A 7,014-nucleotide genomic window follows, 5' to 3' on the forward strand; every position below is an offset into this window, starting at 1 on the left:
TCTTTTGTTTCCCCCCCCCCTTTCGATTGCTCGGGGGTGGCCGCCATAGTGCCATGGCCGGCCCTGTGGTTGATGAGTTGTCGTGCCAACTACTTGGCACTGCCGAATGTAGTTGGTTTTGAGGCCAACTCGTTCCCTTGAATCTGGGGGTTTCGTCCCCATATGTATTTCTCCACCTTTTTACTCTCCGGGGTGACCAACCAGGACATAGTATGGCTAGATCGCTAAACCTGGTTGTGTAAGACGTGATGTCAAAGCCGGTCATCTTCAGGCCCCAAAGTTCCTATTCCATTTTTTGAACTTCTCCCCTTAGGAAATATTCAACATCAGGGTATTCAAATCCTCCAAGCTCATTTCATTTTCCATTTGGAGAGCCAAAGACTTTACATAACTGTTCCACCAAGTAAGGGCCCGGTCAGTAAAAGCACAAGCTACAAATTTGACCTTGCTAGCTTCAGGACATGCACAAATTTCGAATACTGATTCCATCTTCTCGAACCATTGCATCATAGTGATGACGCATCCTCTTCCGTTGAGCGTCCCTAACTGTCTCCCTCTTTAGAGTTTGTGGCACTATTTCCCGATTCACCAGCACCATTTGTACTAATTTGTGACATTGCGGCTGCCACGACTGGTGTTACGGCAGCTTGGAACATGGCGGAGTCAAACTGGGCTGGTGGCGGAGATGGTGGCGGAAGTGGTGGTGGAGAGTTTTTGGAAGGTCTGGCATTTTTCCGCGGTGGCATATTTCTGCCACAAGTTTTTCAAGACAAAAAGATGGTAAGCCTTTAGTAGTAGTGATATGTCGACTGTTATTAAACTAGATTATATGTATTATGTATACTATTGCTTATTGTATGCTAGTTGTGTATAACTAAGATTGAATAGATCGTTGAATCTAATGGGTCTGCCCTAAGCCCACAACCAAACAAGGAACAGGACTTGAGGCGGAACCACCATTTCTAAATTGATGGAATCTTCATTACATACAATGTTACTGCATACACTAAATAATCGTAGCTTCACCATAAGTAATGATATACACTGTAATGATACTCCCATTGAAGTATAATACGCATGCCAAATTCTTTGATATGGTTTAGTACATAGATTTTGGAAAATTTGACCTTGAAGTAGGTCAACATCATATTGATATAAGGGAAAATTTTGACAGCATAACAATCCTTCAACTAGTGTAATCACTTAATCACAGGATTGAACCTACACATAGAGAAGAGTAACACCAACGCATACTCATAAACCTAATCTATAAATATTTGTGAGTAGTGTGAACCCTACTCACGATGACTAGTCCCCTACGCTCCTTGAGACGAAGTCAAGGAGCCCTATAGTTTTGCTAACCAGCGCTCGTCTGCGATCTCTCTCTCCTCGAGAGCCATATGCCTTTCCTGATACTCCCTTACATCCGCTCGAGCAGCAGTAAGGTCCTCAATGAGTTTGTCCATGGGATAGTAGTATCCTTTCAAGTCTCGAGTACGTGCGTCGATGGCTTCTGTAACAGCGTTGAGCTCCTAAACTTGATTCGCCGTTTCCCTATTTTGATCCCAAGATTCGTGATTTGCTGGATAAGACTGAGAGGGCTTTGTCAGTCAATCCTCCATGGTTGAGGTCATAGTAACCTCCTTGATCGCAAAATGGTGATCGTTGTCGCTGATGATGACTCCACCTCTCGATTTCTGATGCCCAACGGGACATAGGTCCTTTGTAGCTAAAACGGTTTGTGGGAACCTTGGCTACATAAAAAGGGTTCATGACCTCTGGCTCCTCTTCCGACTCCTCTTCTTCTTCTTCTTCCTCCTGTTCCTCTTCAAGTTCATCTTCTTCGGTTTCTTCTTCTTCGAATTCTTTGAGGTCCTCATTGGGATCTTCTTCTAGTTCCTCCTCTATCCATCCCCCTTTTCCCTGGTTCGGGAAGTAGGGGTCTCCCGGTAATTGGAATCCTGCCATGATGTCTGTGCGAGAATAAGGGGGTGTAAGAGGCACATAATGAATCTAAAAATATTGCGCTAAAGCAACATAAAATACTCTTATAGTATTTTAAATGTTATGTTCGGTTCTTAGTGCGTTTCTTGTAGGGAGATGGTAGGTTGTTAAACTTGTTGTCCACTTCTACTATCCCCTAGCATATGCGAGTCACTTCTCGGACAAATATAGTAGATCATACTATATTCAACGCAGACTTGGCTACATATCCCAAGGCATATTCGCAGCTTACAACTCATCCTCTTTTACCTTGTTCTTTTTCTAGTTACAACACTATACTAGCATGTATGCATGTATATTTAAAAAGAAAACATTTTATTTCTAAAAGTATAGTTGTATGAAAAATGTTTAATCAGAGATTTTTAGTCCCATTGCGTTTATAGTTGGTATATCTTATGTGGTTCGATATACTTAGTTCACTATAAACAATGCTCTGATACCAATCTGTCACACCCCCAAACCAAGGATGGTAGAAACGTCCAGTGGTAGAGGACTTCATGTATATTATCACAACAACGAGTATAATAGTGATAAAAGTAAATACAACCATCATAAATATAATCAAAAAAGTTATATGGTTTCATAAGTTACATGTTTCCAAATCGATTACAATATAATGATAAAATGGTTTGTCTAACGACGTAGCGTTCCATCCTCAAAAGCTAGTAGTTATCTGTTTTCATTGATTACCTAAGAATATAAGTAATTTTGAAAGAGTGTCAACAGTTAATGTATGTAGAATTGAAAAATCTTTCTTTGTATATGTAGTGTATGTTCAAGAAAAATCCAATATTTTCCTTATAAATGAGTTGTAGTCTTAAAACCCAAAGACCGAAATATACAAGTATTTTTCCATACTTATGATAGTATATGCAGTTTTAGATAATTAAAACCCCTTTGAATGTGAGAATTCCTGTAAACTATCTGTGTCGTTTTTTCCCTATGTGAGTTATTATAACCGTGCAATTGACATAGTAAGTCTGCTACGGCGTACTTCGGGCATCAGAATGTTTTGACATTTGTCACCCCAGACCTGCCGGTCTAGCTGTTGCGTGCAGCTAAGGGCGGGATTGTCAGTCCTAATATAGATCTATATACAAGTATCACACTCTCCCTACAGGATACTATGGTTATAATGCAAGACTTTAAATAGTACCCTAAAGAGTACAATGAAGTGACGTCTCACAAATTTGATTAGACGAGTTTACGTGTAGTGTGATTGAAAACCCTTTTTGTAGTGTATTGGAAACCTTTCATAGTGTATTTGTAGTGTAACAAACCATAAACTATACCTATTATAACTTAACATATATGTTTGTAATGAATGAAAGATCCTTATGATGAATGTCTAATTCAGTTTCATGAAGATAACTAACATGAAATACGATTAAGATGTAGCTAAACTTGGTTATACACATTGCTCAACATGTTATAAAGTGTTAATGAATTTATAAACTATTTTACTAGTTTTCACTTTTCTGTCATTTTTTTAGAAAATTATAGATAATCACTGTAAGTCGAAAACTAGATCCATAAACTCTGAGAGTTTAGAAAATTTGTCTAGTTTGGTCATAATTTTATTATGATATTTAGAGGTCTCTAACCAGTGTGAAAATGTTCATATTCATAGACTGGTCCGAAATCATTTCTGAAATAATAGGCAGTTTTGTAAAAATAATCATAAATTGTAGAAAAATCGTATGAATGTGTGTAAGTAGTCATTAGAAAGGTATGAATCTGAACTAAATTCATATGGAGAAATTTTGAAAAATATTAAGTTTAAGTTGGTCAAAACAGTTCGAAAATAGACCACAACTTTCCTGACGAAAGTTGTTAATATAGATTATAACATGTTTTGGGCGTTGTAAATTGTATCCCCCCCCCCCCCCCCGGAAACCTGAAGAATGCATGAAAATGTAGGGGTATAAGCTCACCTTCTATGATTTCTTGATGAATGGAAGGTTGAAGATGAAGAGTTTCAAGTCAAGAACACATGAAGGATTCTCTGCGATTTGAAGATCCTAAGAACAAATATGTCGATATTTGTGTAAATGAACCATGATTTATATGAAGACATGAAGAATATTAAGGAATAGAAATGAAGAACTTACCACGAATGAAGGAAATCTAGAGACCTCCTGGGATTTCGAGTTCCAGAAAGAGAGACAGAGGGAGAGAGAGAGAGAGAGAGAGAGAGAGAGAGAGAGAAAGTTTGTTTTTGGAGGAAGAAATTGAGGTTTTATAGGTGAAGATTAAAGATCTAGTGATTGGATTTGGTCAAGGGTAAATCTAATGGAGTGTTGAAGAAAGATATTGATTTGACTAGGTAGGATGTGAATAGTGAAATAAACTTGATGTGGGGATGGCTTGGTGTCATAACTTTATGGGAAAAGTCAACAAACCCTTGTGTGTGATCTTGAACAAAAGATATGATCTATAGAAAATAAATATTCAAGATGAGAATAAAATATGAGTTTGGAAGTTTAAAATGATGAAAAACGAGTTTGGTGAGATTCCCACGTTAAAATCATCAAAAACGGTCTTAAAATGCGAAATTGGTCAAAAACCGAGAATGTGGATGCGAACCTCCGATGAGAAGGCTCGCAGTCGAGAAGGTTCGTGGCAGGGGGAGGGTTCGGTCCAATAGGGTTTGTCTGCGAAGGTGAGGCTCGGTGCGAGGGAGTTCGGCGAACCTGGTCGATCAGAAGCGAAGTTGGGCAAGTAGAAGCGAATGTCCTCGGTTTGCCGAGCGAAAGGGTCCGACGAGAGAGGAGGCTTCGGTCCGAGGGCTGGGTTGTGAATCTTCATGGTTAGACACGAACTCCTCAATCAAAAGCAAACCTGTCAAGGGAAGGGACACGAAGGCATGCGAAGGTTCGCTGGTGAACAGTGCCCCGCGAACCTTCAGCTCTCTTTTTGACTTCTTTCTTCCGTTTTAAGCTGTTTTCGACCGAGGGAAGGTTCGGGATGGCATGGATGTTCATATAGTTGCTGGAAAATGTGATTTTTACTACCAAGAGTTTTGTGAGAGATTGAGAGAGATTTAGGAGAGATTTGGCGGGTGATCCTTATTAGTGTTTGGCCCCATAATGCAATGTTCGTAAACCCCATTATGCTTTGTTATAAGTGTTTTACGCCCCCGAAGGGTACATAATAGTGCTTTCTAGAGTCGTTACATCACTCACCTTGGTAAGGGTTTATAATTTTTGAACATTTGAAACTTATGAGTGACAATTTGTATTATGATAGGGAGTTTTACATTAGTAATCATAGAATAAACCCTATCATACAAGCACTAGTTGAGCTTATTAGTTTGACTCGTTGACATTGTTTCACTTTGACTTGACCAGAAATTGACGATTGCCACACTACACAACTTACTCTTCAAACTGTTTTTTTTTATGATTTGAATGTTACCTTGCATGCTCGTTTAGGCTTTATGCTTTAGAAAAACAATGTTGAATGTATAATACGAGAAAAATTAGATCCAAAGCATTAGGGTTGTTTGTGCACCATATGAACGTTAGAGTACATAAAATCCATTAGTGGTATCAGAGCCTAGGATGTTTTCTATTATACTGATGCAAATGTGTGATTTTCAAAGTTGGAAAATGAATTTTTTGGCCACTATCTGAAGGACTCGACGAGTCCATACATGGAATTGACGAGTTGGATGAGTTTTGCCATGAACTCGATGGGTCCAAAGCCTGGCTCGACGAGTTGGCTCATCTGGGGGCAGATTTTTCGTGTTTTTGTCCTGTTTTGGATTAGGAACATTTCCACAAACTATTTTGGTTCATAAAATTCGATTTTAATGATATGGTAATGTTAATCCCCATCCAATAACATGATGTTTGTCAAATTCTTAGATAATTACTTGATTTTTGTGAAATACTAGTTATTTGTAAAATTTGAAACTATGTTGAATATGAATCAAATTAGGTCAAATGGGTAAATGATCATCATATCATAATTGGACTAGTTAATTTGATCCATATGTGTTCTTGAAAAGTTCCATAACTTGTCCTCAAGTTATAGGATAGGAAAAGTCTTTATTTATGAAACCATTAACTAATGTAAGTTATAGAATTCAAAGAGTCTTGAAACGTTTCATAACTTGTCCTCAAGTTTGGAATTGGAAGGGTCTCATTCATGGAACATAAAATTTCATAAGTTATGAATTTGAAAACTCTTGACAAGTTAAAAAAATTGCCCTCAAGTTTTGGAACTTGAAAAGTTACATTAATGAAACTTTAATTCCAAACCCTATAATTTTAAAAGTTTAAAATTCAACCCTTATACCATTATAATATAAAAGTTTAATACTTATATATATATATATATATATATATATATATATATATATATATATATATATATATATATATATATATGACAAGCAGTCTTACTGTTATTAGGCCTCATTCACGAAGTCGGTCTATAAGTGGGTATAAGGTTACTGCCTATAAAATGGTCGTTTAATGGGTGTCCACTCTCACCCGCCGCTTCCTTGACTAGTGGAGGGTCGTTAGCCGAATGGGTAAGATAAAACATTAATTCTCATTAATAAGTATAATGATAATTATTAAAGTAACTAAACTTTTATAAATTCCCAATGTAAAAATGGTGCTATTCAATGAAATTGCACTTTGCACCTTGTTGAGTTGTTAGTGGAGCGTCTGTGGTTAACAGGCACACTAAATTAGGACTGACAATGTCTGGCAAAGGGTAGCTTGATGTTAGTAATGGATCAATGGAGTGTGTGTGGTTAACCGGCACATTGATTAGGTGATTTGTAACATTAAGTGTACCAAAGCTAATTTGCATGGTTATTCATAGCTAATTTGCATGGTTATTCATAGCTTGTTTGTGATCTAGGAATTTCAATTTATTTAAAACTTAATAATCAATTTCGTTTTTCATGGTGGAAATTGGTAAATCGTCATTTACATACCTTCAAATATTTTGCTATTGGATTACGGCTTCCCTCTTCCAAATTGTAAAATATTG

Source organism: Lactuca sativa, chromosome 7 (assembly GCF_002870075.4).
Source record: "Lactuca sativa cultivar Salinas chromosome 7, Lsat_Salinas_v11, whole genome shotgun sequence".
Taxonomy (NCBI): domain Eukaryota; kingdom Viridiplantae; phylum Streptophyta; class Magnoliopsida; order Asterales; family Asteraceae; genus Lactuca; species Lactuca sativa.